The sequence below is a fragment of the Culex quinquefasciatus genome, chromosome 2 (assembly GCF_015732765.1).
Source record: "Culex quinquefasciatus strain JHB chromosome 2, VPISU_Cqui_1.0_pri_paternal, whole genome shotgun sequence".
Classification (NCBI taxonomy): Eukaryota; Metazoa; Arthropoda; class Insecta; order Diptera; family Culicidae; genus Culex; species Culex quinquefasciatus.
In genome coordinates, this window is record NC_051862.1 from 38,697,882 (window position 1) to 38,724,302 (window position 26,421).

A 26,421-nucleotide genomic window follows, 5' to 3' on the forward strand; every position below is an offset into this window, starting at 1 on the left:
CCGACAACCATGGACAAATTGACATGCGAATAAGGCCGGGCTTTGGGTTTCACTGGGGAACGGGATAATAAAAATAAATAAAAACTCAAAATTGCACTGCTAACCGACACTGCAAACAAACTGACTGATGAGAATCTGGCTTTCCTATATTTTGTTTTGAGAAAGAAAAGAGAGACTTTCTTGCGTGAACTCCACGTTGTTCATCAAAACATAGGCCCCGAAAGCCCTGCGCGGATTAGGTCGTCTGTAATGAAAAGGGCTTATCGCGGCCCGGCAATCGAGTCGTGATGAATCTGGGAAAATGAAAACATTGATTAAATGACCCGTTGCTTCCCTCCATCACAGTGTGAAGGTTGGTGGGAGACCTCACAGACAAACAAGTCGTAAAATTTGGTGCTAGTTTAGGGATGGATGCAGCGCTTTTTTAAGGAAATTAATTGTTTTGGGGCGTTTTCGGAGCTGCGCGAGCGCGCCGTTGATGGACAAGGTCTATTAAGTTGTGACGCTAGAAGCATAATTTTACTGCATTCAGTCACGCCACAAACCACTCTATTAAGGTTTTGGGATGAATTCCGAGAAATGTGTTGCCTGACGTGTTAAGAGTGTAAAGTGCCGATGAAGTTTTGACAGCTGCACGCCGACGTGAATTTGCCCAAACTTGAGTTTAATTGTGGCTTGTTGCTGCATGGGCATGAATCATGTATTTTTTGTCAAATTTTACACTCGATTAACCCCGCTAATCTGTCAAAGGGCGCCGAAAATCGGCGTCTGAACCCGTAATTGTCGACACACGCGCCCCACAGCTTTGCACCCGTCATTGCCGGAGATTTGTCGGTCGATGAACAAAAAGGGGTGACGATGAATAAATTAAAATTTTTATTACTTACTTAAGATTTCAAGCCGCCGATGAGACGAATTGCAGTTAGTACCGCGCCGGTTCTGGTCGTCGCCGGTACTGGAACCTCATGAACAATGCCTCCGTCTGTTGAGCTCTTCTGCGACGCACTTGAGTGACTCTCAATCACGTTAAATTTTCCACTCTTTTTGATTTCGAGAGGACTTGGCCCGCGAACTCGGAGTCGTAAATCGTCGCACTAAACACTTGGCCGCGGAGTCGTCTTCACCTCTTTATGTAACGTATCGATCTAATCGATCCAACACTGATTCTTCGTGCACTTGCCCCTTTAAGGGTGTGAAGTGATCTCTCTACACTAAGCACTAAATCACTGGGAGATCGAAGCTCAGTCGGTCAGGTTGTTCACAGTTCAGGTTCTAGAATGATACAGAGAAAATGATTTATGATTAGTCATGAGGCGTAACAGTGTGGCATGCAGGGTCAATAATTGCACGTATTCTGTATCGCGAGGCTATCGAGTGGAATTGTTGTTAACAGGGAGTTGTTTGTGTACATCGATTTGAATTAAAGACTTCAATGAGACGGTGATTAAATATGGTTTCCGTGGGAGAGGAAATGATTGGTTGTTAGGAGCGCTAATTGATTCCACGTAGTAAATAGCTCTCTTGGTGCTTTTCGTCCGTATAAAGATTAAAAATTAGCACTTCAAATTATAAATATTGATGAAAGTCATGTGATCGTGCAATTAACGAACTGTCATCCGTAGATCGAATGGTAAGTTACACTTTAAAAATTTACACTACAATTTGAGTTTAAGATGCTTTTGCTGCAGGGGTTCGAACAAGTGCAAAGGAACGCCAAGGGATACCGAAACCGGGTTCGGAACGGTTAGTGACGGACTTGACACCGTTCGCGATCACGATTGTTACAGATTGAAATGTTGGCCGCGAGCTGCCATGTGACGCTTGATATATGGCACTTTTGCATTCTAAATCAGGCGGGTGGCATTTTTTCTCCCCATTGCACGTCCGATCGTTGCAACCTGATAATGGGGGAGGGTGTGTGTACGAGTGAATTGATTTGCAAGCAAAAGGTACAATTTGATTAAATTGAAATGTGAAATAAGCCGGTTTTGCAAATAGCGATATCAAAAGCAATTTTAATAACGTTCCTTTAATGACTAAAATGCACGGCAATAAAGTTTAAGGATCCCATTTTATTTCTCACAAAAAATAAACAAAATAACTTCCAAAAAGGGTGAACTCGTCTTCCTCGGAGCACAAAATGACATCGACAAAACCGTTAATTTATGTTTCCGTCCCACGCAAACGATTGCTGCACTCGCACGGGCCGTCTTCCTGTCGAACTTTGTACCAACCAACTATAACAACAGACATAACCAAGTTCATTGAATTCGGCCGACTGGTTTGGAAATGCTCATCGGGAGTACTGGTACAACTAGGCGTTCTTGGGGTAATTGATTTAAGGGGCTAAACGTAAATTATATCAACATATCTTAAAATATGTAAACAATCGACCAAATTAATAAAATTATGAGCAAAAGGTTAATAAATCAGCAAATAATAAAAAGTACAAAAAAAACGTTGCTTAATCCACCTTTAGGTGGGTGGTGCCTTCCTCACATTCATAAAGTTACACTACAGAGCCTCAAAAAAGAGTTTAAACAAGACTTATTTTTGTCAAAATATCTGAGATCCGACCTAAAAAAGTGTATAAATAACACTTAAGTGGCTATAACTTTTGATAGGGTTGTCAGATTTTCAACGTTTTGGGCTCATTGGAAAGGTCTTTTGATTACCTATACAAAAACAGGTCGCATGGTGGATCCGGACAACGTTTTCATCAAAATATTTGAGATCCGTCCTCCAAAAAGTAAATAAATAACACTTAAGTGCTCATAACTTTTGATAAGATTGTCAGATCTTCAACGTTTTGGACTCGTTGGGAAAGTCTTTTAAATACCTTTCAAAAAATGTGTAGCATGACGGGTTTTCTTACAAAAACCACCCTTTTTACAATCTTCCGGACTTTATTCGAAATCGTTTTTTAAGCATAACTTTTGAAGTACTTTACTAAACTTCATAATATTAACTAGGGTCTTGTGGGACCCCAAGACAGATCGAATGAGACCAAAACGGTTGAAATCGGTTCAGCCAATCCGGAGATAATCGTGTGCATATTTTTCGGTGCACGGACTCACATCCAGACACACGCACAGACATTTGTACAGAATTTGATTCTGAGTCGATAGGTATAAGTGAAGGTGGGTCTACGAGGTCTAATAAAGAAGTTCATTTTTCGAGTGATTTTAAAGCCTTTCCTCATTAAGGTGAGGAAGGCAAAAACTAATGATATTTTGAAGTTGACGTCAGTAAACGCTTCAGTTTCGTCAAAGTATGATAGATTTGGGTTTCCTGAACATGCTAAAACGGCACAATTGAATTTTAGTGAACTCCCTGCCAATAAATAAAATTGTAAATTTCGAGTACAAATTTTATGGCATTTCCTTAAGCAACCAACGTGGTTTGTTTAATTATAAATAAGTGGCCGTTGTCCGTCATATCGGAATGACCCCCAAACCTCAATTGTTGTGACACTGAACATCCAAGGCACGCGACTCGGAACTGGTTCATCGCCACCGCAAGGCCAAAAGGCCATGAGTCGGAATCCGGAGTAAAAGTCTTTCCCCATCGCACTGCTGGCACCGCCTTAAGAAGGGGACTACGCGGAAAAGCAAAATTCATCATCGACAAAACCGTTAATCATTAACCGGAATCATTAATCAGCGGATTAATTAAGTATACACCCTCCCCCCTACAATCAGGCCAAACTAACCGCCCAAAACTGTGTTTACACGTGGGCCGGAACTGGGTGGACGAATTTCCGAGGCTTGTTTTTTGTGGTGGGCTTTCTCCCGAAAGGGGTCGAGAAGGCTTCTCCGTATAGCTTTCTTGGGGGTGAATTTGTCATGTCACGTGGCTTTCTTGTGAGTAATTGCAAGAGTTGTTTTTTGAAAGTGGCTTTTTGTTCGCGGAAATTGCTCGTTTTACGTTGTGTACAAGTTTAATAAAATGTTTCGACAGTTCGGGGAAATAATAGTGGGTTTCGATAAATACTTTGAATATCGACATAAATCAATTCCACCCAAATGAGATGCTGGATTTATCATAATTGAAGAATCGTGATAGTAGTTAAAATCAAAAGTAAAATTATATTACCTTCATTAAATCAAAGAAATGTGTTAGGAACAACTTGTTACGATTCCCCCTCACGATAAAATGTCAACCCGTTTCCCAAAAATGTATCTTAAACCTCTAATCTTGTACTAATCACCTACCAAGATGATGGCAGCACGTGTTATGCATCATTAATATTGAAACATCATGGTCGTAACTTGACACCGCGTATCGACCACAAACATCTGGTTACGGAACTACGGGATTTGATACCACTTGCTCCGGTCCCGACCTCCCAACCCAACGCGCTCTAATCCACCATTTATTAAAAGTCACCAATTTATCTTTCCCTCTAACGCCGAAAGAAGCCACATTCTCACGTCATTACGAACCATTATTATAAATCGGTCTGTCACACTTTATTGGCCCATGCAATCCCTCAGCTAAACCGGCAGCATTAGGGCATTTCGTGGGCTACCGGCCGGCAACGGGCCCCGGGGGAACACGTGGACCGCCGATAGTGGCCGTTTAGTGCGGACAGAACAGTTTGTTGTTTTCTTTGTTTTCGACTGTGTTTTTTTTTTTGGGAAATCAATCCCAATCACGCAACGGGCTTTTTGGTTCATTGACTTGTTGGTTTGCTCGGAAACAGTGGACTCTTGATATGCCGATATATGGGTGCGAAAGGGTCAAAGTAAATCAAATTTGTAAAGCTGGTATTACATTACGGGAAACTTTGCGCTTCATGCTAAAATTGAAAGTTTAGAAGCAAAATCGCAATAAAAAGCGTCGACTCCAACCTGCGGTATCGATTGCACGAGTCCGTGTCGTGCGTGATAAAAACCATCGGGCCGCTAGCTTGTCGATGTTTGCTTTTTGGCCGGTTCCGTTGACAGACGATCGTTAAGGGTCCAACGCGACCGAGCTCGTGGCCTTTTGCCCATATCCAGCTGGTTGTATGTTTTTATCGTGCGAGCGGTCAACCCCCGAGGGAATCTGCCGAATTTTAGTGGAAAACAAATTAAGATGAATGATTCATTGGATGGCCGCTGACAGTTGGTGTGAATCGCTGGGGTACTTGAGTTTGACGGAAATTAAGGTGCTTCTGCCAACTCGAGACTCGAGGTTTAAACAACGGAAATCGCATGTTAAAATTCAAATTTATACAATTAACAAAGCACTTTGCAAACCCATTTGATGCAAATCAAAACAAACCGTTTGGCAATTTCTTCAAAATGATCGATGAGCTCAGATTTCATCGCTGGCCCCGGGGGAGGACGCGCGTGTTCGAGACATCGGAGATGACATCAAAATTGAACGCCCGTTTTGGAAGCTGCCAAATTCAAATCTTTCACCCCCGAGGGTCGTGTGCGTTTCGTCAAAAGGCAAAGTGACGAGTGTAACGAGATGGCAGCCACCAAAGAAGGATGTCTGGGCGAGGCACAGCAAAAAAAAAAACGGTTGGGGCTCGAACAGGGATCATCCGGATCATGACGAAAATTAGGGATGCCACAGACAAATAGACGTCATAGACCAATTTTATAAAAAAAATCCTTCTATCACTCCTCACAAGAGTTATCTAGCTGTGAACGAGCGCGCTTGTGTTTGTGTGTGAGTGTGAGTGCAGGCATGTTCAATCAAATGTCAAATGAGTGTAAATGAGTTATGGTGAATACAAATGTGCTGTGGTGAGTTTCCTAACATTAAAATTGACCATTTAATTGTTGGTTAATGATTTTTTATAAATCTATATCTTAAGAAAATATTTAAAATATTAAAGCAGACTTTAAATTATTAACTTAATAGTGCCGAATTTTTCCAACATTTTTTTTTACTGTCAGTATTGTTCAGTCAACAAAAAAAACTAAAAAGACAGCAACACCATCCAACCATCAACCGCCAAGATCAATGCAAGATAATATTCATCTATTTGTTCGCATTGTTTGGCGTTTTTGGGGCCAATTCGTTCAGCAGTGATGTTTTGGAAAGACGCTGGACCAGGGGGGTGGCTGTCATAATACGAAAGGTTGAAATGTCGCTCGTCGTCGAGACGAAGATGACTGATGACTTTTGGGGATGCTGCTGTTGTGGCCAGGAATGTGCTGTGTCCTATCCCTCGCCTAGACCAGACCAAAATCCATGATAAAACTGACAGACCAAAGCTGTCAGACCAAGACTGTCAGACCAAAGAGCAAAAAGTAAACAATCTTGGTCTTCAACGTAGGTGCACACAAATCAAGAAAAGAAAATTTGAAAAAGAATTTTATTTTTCCAATTCAATGACTGGGTTTGGACTGCAAAATTGAATGGACGTCAGAAAATGATTTAACAGTGCGGCGTCCTGTACACCGACAATTAAATGAGCAGTTAAAAGCCTTATTCTTCCATTTTAATTTTTGATCGCGTTTACGGTTTACACCTGAAAAATCTTGAAATTATTTATACGGATTTGTGATTCTTCTCTTTCCATCATTCCCTTGGTTGTGGCAGCTCAAATATTTGCATATTCCTTCTAGGGGTTTGCGCTTTGGTGGTTCAGGCAGTTTATTTTGTAGCCTCAGAGGGAAACAGTTCCAATTGAGGCATTTTGTTGTTTGAGTTTTCAGATTTTTGAATTTTTATCAAATTTTGATTTCCGCTTTCAATGATGAATATATGAAAACAGTTTCGAGTATAATTTGAAAAGACATCTGAAATCTAATTAATCAAAAAAGAAATGTATTTTCAAAATAATTTTGTTCGAAGGCAATGTTTGTAAGAAAAATTAAACTAAAAAAAAATTTTCAACAGAAATAAACGAATTCTCGAAAGCATTTCCCCCAACCCAAAAAGATTAATGCTAGTCATGTCCACTCCAAATTTACCGCTAATCCCATTTATTGGTGATTGATTTCCTCCATAGGCAAAGCCCACCGAAACGAGTTTGATGTCTCTATTCTCCACATCGCGGAAACTCGTTTGGCATCGTTCGTCTTGCAAATTGGAAGAAACGAAAAAAACTATTCGCGCAAAAGTACAGTCTGTACTACCAAAAAAAAGGTAAAAATCTTCGGATTTTTGACTGTTTTTTATACAACGAGTTTCAAAAAGAAGATTTTTTGCACGATTCTTGATGAGTTGGATAAACGCTGCAAGTGCTGAAAAATCGATTTTTTAAGCTTGAAAAAGTTAAACTTTTCGATACTAGTTTAAAAGAGCTAAGCTTTAGCACTCCTGAGAGTGTCGAAATGAACTTTTCAGCACTTCGTTTATGATTCAAAAGTTAATTTCAGGTTGATTTTTATTCTACTGAGTGTACTTTGCTTTCACCACAGCACGAAAATCTATCCATCCTGGTCGGCAAAAAAATCACCGAGCACTATACAGAACGATCGCCTATAAATCGATTCCCGGCCAGCGATGAACGTGGACCCCACCTGGTGGCACACAAACAGATCAATCAATGCCAAGGTAGATGTCGTTAGTGTACCTGTCACATGGTCCAACTTTCGCGAAATGTGTTAAGGGTGCGCTGGGTGAAGCTTTATTCCATCGAAGTTTAAAAGTTTTTTATTCACTGCCAACAAACGCAGTGTCACCTTGCCAAAAGCTTAATGTCAAGGCTGAAATTTCATTTTCGCTTTATAAAAACTTTAAATCATACTGATGCTAATCGAAAAAACTGGAAACTCTGGATTCAAGCGTGGCTGCCAAAAAAACCCGTTGGCCGACTTCTTCAGTTGGACTTGTATTTTTTTGTTTGCAAAACTGGTTTGCGATTTTTTTTAATTTCCAACTGGAAGAAGCAGCGTCCAGACAGTCATCCGGAAATGCCCAATTATAGGAACTACGTCACTGTGGACTCACTGGTTTGACTGGGAGTCAGTTTTGTTTGTCGACAAATCCGAATTGACTTTTTAAACGTTTAAAGTGTCGAAAGGAGAAGAAAGGAGAAGCTTGTAAACTTGACTTCGCGCGCAACGTAAATCCGTTCTAAATACACCGCGATGATGGCAACTGTGGCTGGGAGACTCCAGCTTAATTGGCCACCCGCCGATTTCAATTTCAAGTCTGCGCTATCTGTGGTCTAGGCGGCAACCAACCCTACGGGGCCCATCATCACCACCCGATGACACAGCCCGGCAAGCCCCGCAGGGGGGTAAACGAGTTCTTCAGACAGTTTACAATCGGAAGCTGATTTTATGTGTTTGATACTTGTTAATTGCTCTTTTTTTCATGTGCTGTAATTGTGACTGGTTGCAAGAGTCGTTCTTTTGTTTTTAAAATAAACATTTGATTATCTGCAAATACCAAGAACTTGAAATTGTTTGGCAAATTATGAGGATAAAGTTGATCACTCTATAATTTTGTGGTTTGTTTTCAAAAATAACTCTTTTAAATCATGTAATACAGTGCGAGCTACCACGACTGCAATGATTTCTCGATAAGTTTATATCATTTCCTGAGGGTATTTGCTTAACACATATCTGCTTGCGGACTACTCCAAAGAAGTACAAAGACCGAAAACAATTCCATTCCCAAGGATGTGGTATGAATTTCAACCAACCATACGCAGCAGCATGACTCAACCCAGACGTTCTGGTTCTCCCGGCGGTGACTCACCAAATAGGAACGTTTTATCCTTTTCGTCCTAGATTTCCGAGCCGCACTCTCCACCATCCATCCCCAAAAACTCACATAATAAGAATTTGCTCCACTTTCCGTGCTCTATCTGCGGCATCGTCAGCAATATCGGGTAGACGCTGCAGCAGCGCGAATGTCTGCATCGTCGTAGGTCACATAATTTTCCCGGATCCCCTTTTTCCGCCTCGTAGAATCGACGCTGCGCTGCCAACTGGCCCAAGGACGCAGACACCGAGGAGACCGTTAATTTGCTCGAACTTTGTTCGATGGAAAATATGCAAAAGTGGCTCCTCTCTGTGCGGTGTCCCGTATCGTACGACAATACATAAAACGTGAACAAGCTGGTAGTAATTTGATATCGGTTGATAACTCTGTGCTGCGTTAAAATATATGGATCACTGGCCTGCAGGACCAAATTGAGCACGAAACTCAATTAGAAATTTATGTTCCAGCAATTAAATCACAAACTCCGTGTACGCTTCTGGGTCGACTCCCAGCATCCCTGGAGTGGACACAAGCGTTCCACAGTATTGTTGTATTGTAGACCAGCAACAAGCACACTCTACCGTACAGAAGATCCAGGCCAGCATGTCTAAGTGACTTATGCAACAACGACCGACGACTCTCCACAAACGGCATATTTACATACAGAAACAGTTGAACCCGTTTGGACCGGACTGGAGAGAGTTCTTCAGAACAGTTCTCCTTCCTCTCCCCCAGCATAAATCATACACTTTATGTGAGTTATGGTCAGTTGGTGTTTACCATTCGAGCGTTCCTTTCCGCACTGCTGTTCATGATGTCCTCTACAAAATGGAACAATTTCTTGCCATCAACTCCTACACGCGCAGAGAAAGAGACGCTGAAAGTTGTGACCAAGAAGCGGAGTACCTTTGGAAGTTGTCAACCGTTCTGATGTTTGCGGTTCAAGTTAGTGAGATTTTTTGTGAAAAAATAGTAACTCATGGTGATGTCCGAAACGTCGGATCAGCAAAATAAAAGTAGATAAAATAATCAAAATTTAAAAAAAAAATCTTAACAAATTTAAATCGCTAACTCTTTCACCGCCACCATCAAACGATGGACAACAACTCAACACAATGTTTGTGGCCTGTCCTCCCTCGCACAATCTGTCAAGCTCGATTTGTGGTTGTGTGTGTGTGTGCGCGCACAAATGCACAAACACATTTGGTTGTCCACATGTCGTCGGCTCTGTGTATACACGTTCGACTTTGATGACAAATAAATTCAACCTAAATTAGAGTCAATTGTTTGTGCCGCACCGCAGTCTGCACGAGAGTTCTGCTGTTTAGAGAAGCTTAGATCGAATGTTTAAAGAGTTGGTATCTCACTCTCTCTCTGGTTAGGCAGAGCTGAGCTTTGAGGTTTGTTTTGCTTATTTAGGTGAGGTTATCTAAGATTTGTTCTTGCTTTTTTTATATTAATAAAATCAATTTTAAAAGTATTCGGCAATTCCAGCTCAAATCGGGATTTTTTATGGTACTATTGTACCCGACCCTCTCAAGTTAAATGAATCACTGTAAGCCGTTGCATCGTATCAATAAGTAGTCAAAGACAAACTTGTAGGAAATTTGATGGGCTTTCTGAAAAAAAAAAAAAAAAAAATACGCTGAAAGAAAAAATACACGCCAATTTTATGAGAATTTTCAATTTTTAAGTTTCAAAGATAAATTTTAAGGTGATGCCAAGATTTTTTTTCGTTCAAAATTTTTGTGAAAATAGCCTAAGATGTGACAAAAAGACTCACGAAAAATGCAGGATGGTATGTCTCTCCTAAAAAATACAAAAATCATCTACTAAAACTGTTTTTTTGAAAAGTGGTCTAATCTACAAAAATTTCAAAAACCGATAGTGAGAATCGATTCCTCAATTGGCACAATTGGCTCAATTTACACAAAAATGGCTTATATAATCCTAGGATAACATATCTAAAAAGTTTCATTGAAATTGAAGAGGGTCGGGTACAAAAGTACCAGAAAAATTCCCGATTTGAGCTGGAATTGCTCATTCATAAAAATAAGATAATTACCATAACATTAATACCAGTGTTGTAACTGAGTGATAGAAAAAAACTATCATTTGATGATTTCTGCACCAAAATATCATAGGGTTTATCTACTGTCGCTATAACTTGTGAGTTCTCACTTGTAATTGCAAGAGCTTTCTCTTTTTATCAGTCCTTCTCTTTTCCTCTTTCACAAACACTCGCCAAAGATTATTTTGTTTTCTCACAAAACCACAACGGTGGAATGAGAGGGTGGATTGAAATCGACCACGCATTACGTTCCGTTAGGGATTACATACATGTAGAAAATCTCAAAATTTCAGATCACAGAAAATTTATTTATTCTACTCAAAAGATGACTTTCAATCATTCCTGAAAGTTTCATGAAGATATTTCATGATTCTAGTAAGTAACAGACGGTTTAAGTTTGAAGTTTTGCCGTGTGCAAAGCGAACTGTCAAACTTTCTGAGCGTTTTTCTCGATACACCGAGTTGATTTACGGGTGCCACGATTTCTCAAGATTGGGTGGAGCAAATTGGCTGAATTTTGAGATGAAGACTCTCATGACATATTCCGTATGCATGACGAAACCAGATTTTTAAATTAATTTTTTTTTTTGAAAAATACAAAAATCAAAAACGAAAGTTTTCTAATATGAAAAACAGAAAAATATTTTTATCTTTTTTTAAATAAACTTTTCGAAAAAAAATGTCGAGCCGATTTGGTCAAAGCAGTGTTGAGATATCGTGGCACCCGTTTTTTGAAACTGCTAACTTCAAATAGCCCTTATCTCTGCAATGATACAAGCAAATGTCTTCAAATTTATTTTGTTAATACTTGAAAAGGTTTATTTTAATGCACTGAAAACAAATTTAAAAAAGTTTAAGCGTGTACTTATACCGACCCTTGACATTTTTGCCGATTTATATGTATGTTACCACTTAAACTGCGTAGGCCTGAATGGCATTGAGTTCCATTTTTATTTTATATGGGCAATTAAGTGCTCATTTCATTACAAAGAGATGGCAGTCTTGCAATAACTATCCTCATTTGAAAAGCTTTAATTCTTAACATTTGAATTAATCTTAAAGAAACAAATCTTAAACAACACAAGAGAAAATAACATAAAATAACTCCGAATGTAAATAACATCACCATGAACTAGAGGTTGACGAAAAAAGAGTGAGACGCTCAATGAACCGGTTCACTAAAAAGAGCAAACGAGCCATGGTTCACAAAAAAAGAGCCGCGGTTCTTTTTGAAATTCTTTCAATTTTTGAACTTGTGTCTTTTAAAGATTATAAACTTTAATTCATTAAATTTCCAACAATGTTTACTGTTTAATTTGTTTTTGAGGATTGAACATGTAATTTCAAATATTTCAATGCTTTTAAATTAATGTCAATTTTGTCACAATTGTCCCACGGTGCTCTCTTTCAAGATATTTAAGATAAAAAAAGGCTAACTAAAGCGAGGCTTTTTCAAACTTTTGAGAGCTGAATCGACATGCTTCATTAGGAGGTAGTCTTTTGCAACTTCCTCATAAATTTACATTAAAAGCACTTGTTCCGATATTTGAACACCACATAAAAGTTTTCAAACCAAAATTTTCAGTTTTTCAAGTTTACTTTGAAACTACTCAAAAGTGAAGCTGAATGAATTTCTAACAAAAACTTTTACAAGTTTAAACATAAATTTAAGGTTTATAATTGCAAGGAAAATTTCCTGGTTCCTAGTTCATTAAAATAAATACGATAGCATAAAAACACCAAGCTTTGAAATAGCCTTTTCATCTAAATTTTGAAAAAGAGTTCAAAAGAGCCGCTCTTTTTAAAAAGCGAGTAAAAAGGAGCGTCTCCTAAAAAGAAGCGATGTAGCCCACCTCTACCATGAACACTGTTAATTCTACAAATTTACACAAGTTTTACCGCACACATCACACACTACACAAAACACTTTCATAGAATGAACCCCGAACGAAAGCACTCACGTGAGACGATGACAATGTTGCTTCGCATTATTATGGGATTATCGAAGAAGTGGTCGCGTTTCGTAAAACGTGAAAGGAAGTGACACTTGAGTGCGAAATAGAACTGATTGTTTAGAGGTGATCAAATAAATTTTAAAAATAAAAAGTCTCAAAACTAAAATTGTAAAAATATTTGGATTCAGTGATTTAAGGAGTTAAGATTTTCAAACAAAAATTCTTCGTTTAACATACTTGTTGAATAATACAAAAAAAGTTGAACGTACCAACAAAACGGCTAGAACACACGCAACGTATTATTTAGTACCACTCTAGTTTTGCTTTGCTTTATGGCAACTAATGTGTCACTTCAAAAGTACCTCCCGTGAGTTTCCCGAGCTAAACCTGTCGACGCACTAAACGGTTCCGACGACGTTACCTTCACAGGAAAGCGAAGGAACTAGCCGCGCGTCGGCGCAACTATGGTTAATTAGTCATTAAAAAAGTTATTGAAACCCTCGTGACATGAATATCACTATGTGGTGTTGGTTGGCTGTGGTTTCAGTTCAGACTAGTTTGGTTCTTCGCCGTTTCGATTATTTGTCGTAAATATTGTGCGTCGTTAGGTGCGTCCGACTGTCGTAAAAAAAAATCTTACAGCAATTTTACGAGCTTTTAAGTACGAAACCAATGATTAATGGGAACAATTTCCCAGAAGAAGACATCTTTACCTCGAAACCTTCACGCCCATCGTTACAGCAGTTGCACATTCCTGGGAACATGTAGTTTTAACGACTTCAACACTTCGCCATCTACAATGTTCATCCCAAGGTTCACATGACGGGAAAAGCTCGCGTCATCCCGGGCACCACTTTGCATACAAGTTCGCACATTTGCAGCAGCGGCAGCAGCAATTGCTAATGTGCACTCAATCCGGTATTATATGCGGCTTCAGCTGTAGTCCAGTAGTTGAACAAATGGAGTTGCATATTTAAATTGCATGACTTTTGCTGGGAAGTCTTTTCTTTGCATGCAAAATTGCTCCGAGTGGCGACACTTTTCTGCCAGTGCAAGATTAGAACTGTTTGTTAGCATAGTTAATGGGCAGAGGGAAATTGTTTAACCCAATTGAGGCTGGCAAGACGCCAACCGATCTAGATCAATTAGCTGAACGACGTCTGCCAACTGGATTAGAGCGAGACTTTGATGATATCATCTATATCTGGGACTGGCTCAAGGATGGAATGTAAATTGTAACGCTGCATTCCAAGAGCTTCGGGGACATGTGGAATTGAGGTCATAATAATTGCTTTACGTGAGATGAATGTGCAATCTTTGGATGTAAAAATTAAAACCTTGAGATATAGAACAATACTTTCCATCTGCTTTCTCAATGGGACATTAGGGTGTAATATGGTTGCATGGAAAACATTTTTTGTTCAAATAAAGTGAGCACAGCAACTTTTCAGTTCATTTTGGGGTCCTGAGAACGATTGGTTAAGTCCCCACTTTGCGCAAAGCGATTATCTTCTTTCAGGAGCAAGTTAGCACCAAACTCTCTTCGGGAAAGTTGTAGAGCACCTTCCAGAGCATCCGAATATGAATCCGGTTTTGATATCGCGTAAAACGTAAGTAAAAGTAAAAAGTGCTTTGCGCAATGTGAAGACTTAACCAATCTTTCTCAAACTTTGGGGAGTTGTTGGGGTCCTACAAAAGAAAATGAAAAATTGCTGTGCTGGAAAATTGATTTTGTTATTACACCCTAATGGAACATTTTATAAGACATTAGCTTACAAATAACTTTGAATATGCCTAATCAAAGTCAAAATCTAAGCCAAAACTAACTCGTTCCAGATAAATATCTGTTGAATTGTTTTAAATCCAACACCATAACAGTCATTTGTCTTTCTTCTCTCCTCAGAGGAAAAGAAAGAAACCCCAGCCACTCTATCAAAACAAAAGCAAACACGCGTCGTAAGCTCGGATCAAATTACAATAAATTACCATAAGATAAGCGGGATGAAAGTCAAAAGGCGCATTAAATTACTTAATCAACCGAACAAAATAGTTCACAATTTCCGTCGTCACCGTTGTCGAGTTGGTCCGCCCATCTGGGACCCCGAGGCCGTGGCCAATTATCCAATCTTGACGCTCGCGACGAGGGGAGCTAGCACACATTTGAAGTCCCATTCAAATGTGCTGCGGCCGGTCCACAAAATCCAAGGCCTGTCAAGTACCTTGTGGGCAAGAAATGCAGATTTAAAATTCAAATTTGTGCTCGAAAAAAGATTACCCCGCGGTGACACCCGGTCTTGTCGGGGATCACGCATATTTCATCGGCCTTTTAGAAAAGAAAAAAAAAACCTTTGAGTTGGAAAACGATGAAAGAAAAAGGAAGCATAAATTCTAATTTTCCAACTTTTCACCGACCGAATTAAGACATTAAGCGCCGAGAATTAACCCAGATAGATGTATCCGTGGCAGCCCTCAACGCCACGACATCAGAGCCACAGCTTTGGGGTTGATTACGCAGGAATTAAAACATTTCTCATGTTTGTTTACCACCCAATTTATCAGCCTGGAGGGATGCCGCCACGATCCTTATCAGAGGGTTGATGCTCAGGAATGTTTGCTTTTCGAGTGTTAATTTTTAACGGCCTCACAGTGGGATTATTGTTGAATTAATTTGATTAATCAAACGTTTAATTAGTTAAAATACTTTTTTTTCAATACTGATACACGGAGAATAAAGAGTTCCCAAAATCGTGAACAAGCGTTCATTATGATGGGAACCACAAACAAAATGTTCAAAACCCAGGGTACGTTTTTGAAAAACGTACCATGGCAATTGAACACTTTGTTCGTGGTTCCCATTATCATGAACGCTTGTTCACGATTTTGGGAACTCTTTTTTCTCCGTGTATTTGCATTGAGTATTATAAAATTATTTGGGAGACGTTTTCAATAAATCTTTTTGATGATCAAAATATAATTCTATCCCACTGTTACAAACTCTGTGTCCTGTACAAATATCCAACTCTGGAAACGGCCCCAAACAAACTTGTTCTTTGAGGTTAGAGAGATGTGCTCCCGTTTTTGGAATGTGTGTGTTTGCATATTTTCCGAATTGTGGGTGGATGGCAAACTTCTCTTTCCTAATTCCAAGAGATGATGCCGACAACGATGTTGGTGACCAGGAGATGTGAAAAGTTGGTAACCAGAAAGTTGGACTGTGGCTTTTCCGGGTGAAAATTCCAAAACACCCGTTGGCCAAATCCTATGAATAGACAAACTGTTGACCGAGGATGGTCGACAAAAATGAGTCCCACCAGGGTTATGAATAGATTAAAAGTATCGTGCGAGTGTGGACACAATTGCCACTTGGGGTCATCGCAATCTGGGAATCGTCAACCGTTTGGACGGAGAAATTTAATTAAAATTATGCATACTTACACTTCACTCAATCTTCAGTAAGCCACAGACAAATCCGAAAATCTGTAAAAAAAAACACAAACGAAAATCTCATTAGAATAATAACGACAGATTCGACAGATTAGAGCCGATATCATGACGACCGGGTGGGAATCAATTAAAGTGGAAACCACATCGCAATAAATCTTTTTTATTAGACTACCAAATACCGATAAAAAACAGTCAACAAAAGCCAGCCCATTCTTTCCCCTTTCAATGAAACGGCTTCGACCCTTCCGCTTGATACTTTCTCTTGCTGCTATATCCAATCTTGACGGGTGCTCAATGGGACTGAAAATCGAAACCTTTCATCGCCGCAGCACGCCACCAGTATGAAAAGCCCATTGTGGGCTCGATTTTTGTCAGATTTGGATCCAGTATCAAACTCCCACCGACGAAGTACAGTGATTGCTTGATTTTAAAGATTTACCTAAATGTAATTATTGAAGAAAATATTGATTGATGGAAAACTAAATAATTTTAAATTTAGTTTCAAAATCGAGTATTTCCTGTGTTATTGTAACTCAAAAAAAAATATTTGAGGGGCTCTCCCCGGTTGGGTGATGAAAAATAGCAAACAAATTCAAATTGAGTTTCAAATTTAAATTAATCACTGCGGCACCACGAGTCAACCATCAGAACCCACACCAGAGGGAGGGTTAGACTTGTGGGGGGTACCCGGTGTAATGCATACAAAGCAGAGAGGTTCCCCTCACCCGTTGATGGGTGACGCCCAACGTTGACGCGCGATCTGCGAAGCATAGGATATAGCATAGAGTAGCATAAGCCATTCGCAGAGAGAAAGAGGTGGATAATAGGCTTTCGGGGTTTTGCGCTTCTGCTCTCGAGCTCTGCATAAGCTCTGCCTCGTCGGTTTTGTTTGGTTTCACTCGATTTTTTTTGTTTGCCGAAAAATTTCCACTCTAATGTACTTCATTCGCTGGGTAAACTTTGATAGAGCACCGGACGATACTATGTGGTGGTCTATCAACAGATGGGATTGGATTAAGAGCAGAGATACTTGGAAAGTCTGTTTCCATTAATGTAAAATAAATATTATGAAATCCATGATTTTTTTGAAAATATGCAATTATCGTGAAATTCCATCTAAATTTTGAATTTATGAATTTCATTGTATTCATTTTTAGTTAAATAAAAAAACTTGTTTTTTGATTACAAAATGTTAAGGAGCGTAACATTTCTTCTTATGCAATTTTAAGGAATCAGTATTTTTTCGGTTTTTTTTATTTACTTACTTTTAACCTCATTTTAGTCAAATTTGAATATCTAATTGCCTACTAAATTACAAAATGCATTTTTTCAATATTTAATCACCGCTTTTTTGGCCGCCCTCTTTAATTTAAATTGATTAAGACAAAAAATACTTTGGGATACAATTCCAATCCAATTTGCACTGTACTAACAATTAGGACGTTCAACTGTAAAGAAATTGATGACACAAAACGTTAAACGTCAGGGTGTAATGTTTTCTACCTATTTTTGATATTTTGGTAAAAATAACTTCAAGTTTGTTGATACTTTGGTTCACGCCAGGTGTAGGAAATTGGTTTCCATTCTGATATTGAAATAACTTTTGTTCCATATTCCACATCATGATTTGTTGCTAAATCCACTTATCTCTGGTCAAGCCATTTCACACCAAGACCCATTCCCCATCCTGCCCCCATCTTAGGTAAACACATCATGAACCGAGTACGGTCCACCATTAAATTTGATAGTATAATAATGAAAAATGCAAACAAAACTCCACTTTTGAGCTATGACTACAACACCACAACCAGAGGCGTCAACCGGTCGTCGTTCCGTCACGTTGAACTCTTCGCAAACTTCCCCCCAAACTATTATCCACCAAACTCGTCCGCCTCGGGACAACTTGTGGAGAGCATGCTAAAAAGCTAAACAGTTTTCGCAAACACTCCGGTTGTCTGTCTGTTGTTCCTCGGTGAAAAGTCCATAGTGCCAGCTGTTTGGTTCTGGATCGCCACCGAAGCGGGACGACCTCCTGCTGGTTCTACAGTTTCTTTTCCCCGACCCGGCCGTTGTTTGGTACGAATTGGTGGAAGGTTTCAACGATTTGCAAAAAATTACCATAACGGAGAGCCCCACCGACAACGACGACGACGACGAACGCCCAGTGGTTTTACTCGAAATTTTACGCGGCCCGGATCGGTTTTGATGTTCAACACGCGGGGTAAACAATTGATTGTCGCGCGCAATAATTAAATTACGATTGGTCTAATTGGTCCCACAGGAGCGCGGAACGTCGACAAAGGCTCGGAACGTAGACGTTCCGGCTATTAGGCCATTAGCGTTCTTGGAATTGATTAATGTGTGTACGAAAGTAAGTTTGCTTGGTTACGCAAATTTGGAGGAATTTGCGTGTTGGGTGACCCAATTTGGCCGTTTAACTACGTGATAAAACTTTACAGAATATACTAAGATGCCGCGAATTAGAGTTATTTTCATAACATTTTTAGAGTGAACTGAAAACAACACACAACGTTTCAAGTTATTAAATTCTACTTGAAGAGTAGCCAGCAAGTAATTGGTACTTTTTGCCAACAAAAACTCATCCTGAATGTAACGCACCACAAAACGAAAGGTCCTAAGGGTCAACTTGTGCAATATGTCTTCCCGGAGGAGAAAGTTAACTGATCGCCTCTCGTGTATACTTATTGTTAACCCCTCGCCAAGACGACGACGTCCGACCAAGAAGAATCTCGTTAATTTATTTACATGTAATTGTTCCTCGACCAGAAACTGTTTTTGTTTGCTTTAGTCCAGCAGCAGCAGCAAATCCGACAACAGTGACCCTGGACAAAAACAACCATCCCAGCTCAAGATGTCCAGGAGGGGGTTGATTAATTGATTTACGACGGCTCCGGTTTGAATAAGTTGATTAGACGCAACGGATGGAGGCGAAAAAAACGGCTTAATAAATCAAACAGTTGCTTCTGCTGGGAAGCTAAGGTCACCTCTAAGGGTTGACTCTGGAAGTCGTCGTGTAGCTCATAAATCAGAAAGAATTTGAAAGAAATGACTGTTCAGAGGGGTTTGGCCACGAGACTGACGGGTACCACTTGGCGCGGATTCCACCACCACGCTTTGATTGACTTTGGCGCGTAATTCGCGTGTAACGCAACATATAGTGTCTGCCTGCTACCAGCAACAACCTGGGAAGAGACGCTATTTTTGGTCGAGTGCTTCTTGTTTGGCGTACTGCCCAAACGTGAGGGAAAACAAGCATGCCTTGACTGCGATGAGCCCAATTGCATGTATCTGGTTCCATGGTGTAGCGGTTATCACGTCTGCTTTACACGCAGAAGGTCTCCAGTTCGATCCTGGATGGAATCAGAAAGTACTTTTTTTTTAGGGAAAGGTTGCTTCAATTTTTAATGATTTTAAAGAATCTAAGATGATTTATGAATTAATTTGCACAACATGTGTCAACCCCTAGATCAACTCAAATAACATAATAGTACCGAATGGCGCTTGGGCCGAACAAAAAATGCCAAGGGGACCAACAATGTATTATGTTTTCTTAATAAAGTATAAAAATAAAACCTACTCAAATTTGTGTCCAAAGCTTACTTCACAAGTTTCCTTTAATTGTGACTGGAAATATCACAAAAAAAGTAAAAAATGTTTTATTTATTACATTTGATTATTGCATCTATTGGCCCCTCGATTATTTTGGTTTGTTTTTGTTTTTGACGTTTGTCTGCTTCTAAAGTGGGCTACAGCTCAGTTATCGAGCGCCTAGTTACCGAACAAGTACTGTATTTAATACAATGTCAGATCGATTGACCTTTGCAAAAAAATAAAATTTTCAAAAAATGCAGATCTGGCAACTCTGTCTTTTTGTTATGACCACTTAAGTGTTTTTTTTGTACTTTTTTGAACCCCTATCTCAGTTATCTGTATGGAAACTATGACTAAATCCATAGTCCACCTAATTGTTGGTTAGGTAATCGAAAGACCTATCGAATCATTCTTAAATTTTGATGATCTGGCAACACTGCATCAAGCAAAATACCATCCCAACGAGTCTAAAATTATCGCTAGTTGTTTTCAGCAATATTTACGTCAAGTAATATCCGTGCTAAACGCTAGTAAAAGTCACCGACAATTAAACGATTTATCTTGAATGCTGCAATCAGCTGATAAAAACTATTAGCGCCAACTTCACAACGACGTATCAACGATAGACGGTACAAGAAATAGCAAAAAACTTGATACGAAATAACACAGAGGAAAGTTTTCTCTATAAAGACACATCGAGGGAGAAAAAAAGGGCACAGAAATATTCACAACGTGCACCAATTATCGTCAGTTTTTTCCTCTTTCAGCAATGCGATCTTTTACCAACTGATGCTGGGAGGTATTTTTCTAAAACAAACTTTCTAAAAGCGCGTATCCACTGCGACCCTAGATATGAAATCCGTGCGCCCCAATTAAAAGTTACGTTCGATTTTCCCTCCGCCAGAACTTGCTCGCCAAAGTTACCAAAGAGGAAAAACTTGTTGAAGCGTCGATTGAGGGAAAATTACGACCCAGAGCGAGTGCTTATCACTGAGTTGAGAAGGCAGCAGAAAAAAAGAGAAGTCCCAAAGGCAGCAAACTTTAATGAATTTTAGATGGAAGTTGAAGATGCGAACGGAAAACTGCAGCTCCAGAAGCAACGAGACAGCATGTTAGAAGCAACGAAAAATGAAACACACACAGGAAATCTCGTCCCGTATCAATAGTTAATTAAATAGTTTCCATTGTAATGCTACCTTTGGACAGCTCTCAGCCTCTGCCCGGCACAGCGTTTAATTTATTGAACGGTCGGATCTGGATTCAACAAGCCGTGTTTTTTCGCTTTCGTGTACCTTGCTGCGAGTTTACCTCTCCAGATTTCGCAGCGCAGATACCTCCAGGCAAGACTTGAAGGGGTACAAAGCGTTGAGCGCAAAAAATAAAAATGCAACAAGCAGATCATGACCCGGCACGTAAATAGTCGAAAAGTGTACGGGGAGGAGAATTTACGGTTATTTTTAGATGGCGCCAACATGAATCACTGCTGCGCGAACTCTGACTCTGCGCGAAGCAAAGCCATGTTGTGATAAACCGGCTGGAACATCCAGCGAAATACCTTGATTTCTTTGAGGAAGTCGTTGTATACTTTCACCTCAAATCACGGAATGATCCGATCAACACGAAAAAATTTGAACAGACAGAGTTAAGTTCACTTAGTATTAAATATCTGGTAAAGGTGGTATTCCATTACGGGAAACTTTGCTTGCAAAGAGATTGACATCTATGTAATTCCGAAAAAAACATCTTTTGAGATATTCTTCTCAAATATCTCAAACGTATATTTAAAATGTTATTTGTAGTTTCTGATACAGTCCAGACTCGATTACTAGACTATCCAGAGTTTCGATAATCTGGATGTTTCTAAAAAACTCCTGATAATCATGGAGAAAAATAATAGTTTTTAAATTGCTTACTTCAAATTCGAGTTCTTGGACCCAATTTTATTCAGATTTTATCACCGCCATCTTGGATTTAAAATTTTCAAGAGCATTTCTAGCAAAACAATGCCAATGGGCCGTTGTGGCGGATGTTTACATCTGGCATGAAAGGGATACACTCTTTGTTTACAAACCCACAACGGCTCTTTGGCATTGTTTTGCTAGATTTTTGAGGTTATATTTGAGCTCAACAATCTAAAAGAATCTGGACCGTATTACATTTTTAATATTTGTTTTGTCTCAAATATTAATATTGAAAATAAACAGGTTAAAACAAGTAAAAAACAGGTCAGCGATGTTGGACAACAAACACAAATATGGATTTTCCTAATTTTTGTTTGAAATCAACTGTATCTATAATTTGCCGCTTTTTTCAAACTTTACTTTAACTTCAAGTTAAAATTTAAAGTGTAAAAGTTTCTCAGATATCATCGCAAACATTTCGAAAAACTAGGGACTGTCAAAACGTCAAAATTATGGATCTTGTTTAGATTGCAAACAAAGTTTCCCGTTATGTAATTACACCTTAAAGTGATTTAATATAATACAAACTGATTGTACGGTATTGTCATAAGGATTTTTTTTTACCGAATTCGGTAAAATTTACAGATTTACAGAAAACTAAAAAAATACAAATTTTAACAAATTTATGATGAATAAAATTGAATTCATCTTATACAGTCAAGACTCGATTGTCCGAAGCCTCGATAAGATTTTTTCTTACTTTCAACATTAAATTCGAGTTCTGCGATCCCATTTTAGTCAAATCAAAAATAAGACAACGATTTTTTTTTGTAGTCTACGAGTGCACTATGGGCCATCTCCATACAAACAGGCGGCCAAATTATTTTTTTGCTTTTTAAATGTTTTTTCATACAAATTTGGGTAATTGTATGGTATTGAAATGATATACGTCGATTTTTATGACTTTTCATGTTTTTCAATAGTGGATTGTTTATAATAAATAGTCTTTTCAAACATTTGCAAGTGCAAAAGAATCGCGTATATATTTTATTGCAAGTTTATATTATTAAATTATGGATAAGCTAATACATCCCCACTTTAAGGACACAACCCCTCCCTCCACTTTCTTTCACACTCCCCCCCCCTCCCTCCCCTCCTCCCCTACAACAAAATTTTGTTAAGCTTAATAAATCCATTTTAAGTCAAATATTTATTATTTACTGCTGTGTGTTTCTTTTTGTGAGTCCATGCCATATAACTTGAGACCCACCGCCCCCACCCTTTTGGGCATAAATTGCGAAAATTTTAATTGTTAAATCAAATAACAGAAAAAATAATTTCATTCAAAATATTAATTATGAATTAAAACGATAAAATACAAAACATATTCTTACTAATCCTAATGTTCTTGTTCATGAAAATTCATTTGATTACAGAGTTTCTGACGGCTTCAGGATATGTTAAAAGTACTTTTATGATGTTTTGTACTAACAAACATAGAACTTAAATGTGGATCAGTTTCATAGATTGATCACAGAAATTCATCATGCTAAGTCAATATTTTGCTGAATACTTTTTTCGGTATCAAACTGAGATTCTCCAGTTTCGCTTGAGAAACTTCGGTACGAATACCTTATTTTGACTAAGGTTCTCAATTTTAAATGTAGGCAACAGAAAATTCCAATAAAGTCATTTCGAACTTCTTGAAACCAGGTATTGATTTTTGAAGCGAAGATGCCCACGAAGTAGGTAGCAAAGCAAGTGAAATAAACGGGCGCATATGTAGATTGCAGCAAATTTTGATAAAACGTAAATGTTCCAAATGGCATATCTCCGAAAACGCAGAAAATCGCAGGCTGGAAATTTCAGCAATGTTAGATTATGATCCAATCTTTCAAGTGATCTTAGTTTCATGTTTAGCATCGGTTAGCAAAAAAAGTATTCGATTAACAAACACAAAAAATAAGTTTTGTCAAAAAAATGCTCCAGTTATTCGATGAAAACTTCAGTTTTTGGTTTGGACACAACATTTTATCTATTAATAGTTTCAAAGCTTATCTCATTACCTTTCCAACGATGTATAATTGCCCTAATAAAATATTTAAAATGGCTGAGCTATGGGTAATTCTCCGCCAACTCACACAGCAGTTGCCCCGACCCCTCTTCGATTTGCGTGAAACTTTGTCCTAAGGGGTAACTTTTGTCCCTGATCACGAATCCGAGGTCCGTTTTTTGATATCTCGTGACGGAGGGGCGGTACGACCCCTTCCATTTTTGAACATGTGAAAAAGAGGTGTTTTCAATAATTTGCAGCCTGAAACGGTGATGAGATAGAAATTTGGTGTCAAAGGGACTTTTATGTAAAATTAGACGCCCGATTTGATGGCGTACTCAGAATTCGAAAAACGTATTTTCATCGAAAAAACACTAAAAAAGTTTTAAAAATTCTCCCATTTTCCGTTACTCGACTGTAAAAATTTTGGAACATGTCATTTATGGGAAATTTAATGTACTTTTCGAATCTACATTGTCCCAGAAGGGTCATTTTTCATCTAGAACAAAATTTTCATTTTAAAATTTCGTGTTTTTCTAACTTTGCAGGGTTATTTTTAGAGTGTAACAATGTTCTACAAAGTTGTAGAGCAGACAATTACAAAATTTTGATATATAGACATAAGGGGTTTGCTAATAAACATCACGAGTTATCGCGATTCTACGAAAAAAAGTTTTGAAAAAGTTGGTCGTCATCGATCATGGCCGTTCATGGTCACCCGCGACAGACACGGACGACGAAACAAAGAGAAACGCAAAAAGTAACTTTTTCAAAACTTTTTTCGTAAAATCGCGATAACTTGTGATGTTTATAAGCAAACCCTTATGTCTATATCAAAATTTTTGTAATTGTCTGCTCTACAACTTTGTAAAACATGTTACACTCTAAAAAATAACCCTGCAAAGTTAAAAAACACGAAATTTTAAATGAAAAATTTTGTTCTAAATGAAAATGACCCTCTGGGACAATGTAGATTCGAAAAGTACATTAAATTTCCCATAAAATGACATGTTCCAAAATTTTACAGTCGGTAACGGAAAATGGGAGAATTTAAAACTTTTTAGTGTTTTTCGATGAAAATACGTTTTCGAGCCATCAGGCAATTTTACATAAAAGTCCCTTTGACAAATTCTGTCATGCAAATTATTGAAAAACATCATTCGCATGTTCAAAAAACGTATTAAAGATTCCGGGACACCACGCAAATCGAAAGTCGAACAACTTTCCCGATTTCGTGTGAGTTGGTAGAGAATTACCCCTATGTTAAAGTTAAACAATTAGCATTTTTTACGAAAAACGCTAGTTTTTTACTCCATTTTTTGACTTTCAGCTTGCGTATCTCCGTAATGAACAAACTTAGAGCTTTGAAAATTTGGGTTTTTCTTAGTCAGAATGTTTACTTTCGAGAAAAAAATACCAAAAAATATTTGGAGAAGGTCACTTTTTTGAAATTTGGCCACCCAATGTACCATAGTGGAGTGTTGTTTGGTGAGTTAAGTTAAGTTTTCAAATAACACATTGAAGAATTTATGGAAATTTACAGCAACTGAACATTACACAGTTATTATTTTCACTGCTACAAAATTGTATGAAACCCAAGCCGGAAGTCGGCAAGTCCCATAAATCGATCGGATCCTCTCCAGATTGCATCATTAAAATTCATCGCATAACTATTCCCTCACCCTGAATCCCCCAACACGGAAGTAAAATCCGTTTCCCAACCCCCTCGAAACCCCCAACCATCCAGTTCAGGCCTTCCAAATCTGTCACCCGTATTTCCCAGACTAATTAATCAAACGTGTTCGTCTCCATGGGCTGGAGTTTGTCTGCCGTTTTCGGCTTCCAGGGGAACAACGTCGTCCCCATGTACGTGTCAACCCGGCTCGGACCAATTTTGAATTGGAAACTTTATGCAAAGTGCTCGAGCAGAGAGCACACAATCGTACCGAGACGACCCATCCGAGGTGTCAAGAATTTGGAAATTGGATTCATTGTCCCCGTCGTCGGTGTGACCGCGGGTTGGTACATCCCAGATGTGCCAAGTGGCGTTGCCCTTCATGCGTTAGTTCGGAAAGTTATTTAGCACCTACTCGAGAGGGGAGGAATGTTGGTCAGTTTTGGTTTCATCACGCAGGGGCCCTTTTGTAACTGTTTGGAGTCGTCGACGCGGTAATACGCGAAGGTTAAGGTGAAACAAACAAGCTTCAATCATAATTTATCAGTCCAATTTATACTAGCAGGGCTGACCGACTCTGTAACTTAACCGACTTCCCGGCAAGCTGTGTTGAACCATTGATTCGTTGCGGCCATCATCCCCGGCGCGTTGCTCGCCAACTCGTGACTGACTTTGGCTCAAGTTCAAAAAATTACTGATTCCCCCCTCTCGTTGAACTGCAACTATGATATAGTCAGAAAGAGGGAGTAGATGAAAGTTTTGCACTACAGTTGAACTATGGCAGTTTGGCAATACAATCAAATCTGGTAAGTTTCAGCGTCAAACTAAAAGATGTCCAATTATCGCCGTTGAACTGTTAGTGCGGCAAACCGGCAGCTAAATTGGAAAGGCCCTTCGGGAAGGGACAAGACCACCCTTTTCGTCCAAGTTCAGGTCTTGTAGAGACTTTGAACTACACTCACACACGACAAGTACCCGGGACTCCTTCCGAGGTCGAATCGTTGCTGTAGGTCTGAGCGTAATCCCATAAAATGCAGTCTACCGCAGTG

The 26,421-nt window shown here is 39.0% G+C and overlaps 1 long non-coding RNA gene and 1 other non-coding gene across 2 annotated transcripts in view; one reads left to right on the forward strand and one right to left on the reverse strand.

Annotated features, from left to right (window-relative positions):
• Positions 1-1,017: 1,017 nt before the first annotated feature.
• Positions 1,018-26,421, reverse strand: part of LOC119767959 — a 52,755-nt gene continuing 27,351 nt past the window's right edge. Inside the window, exons 3-4 of the long non-coding RNA XR_005277816.1 lie at positions 16,123-16,164; positions 1,018-1,272 (exon numbers count right to left, since the gene is read on the reverse strand). This is a non-coding gene — a long non-coding RNA (uncharacterized LOC119767959). The remainder of the gene's footprint in view (positions 1,273-16,122; positions 16,165-26,421) is intronic.
• Positions 19,443-19,515, forward strand: Trnav-uac. Its single transcript has one exon. It is a non-coding gene; the product is annotated as a tRNA-Val (tRNA).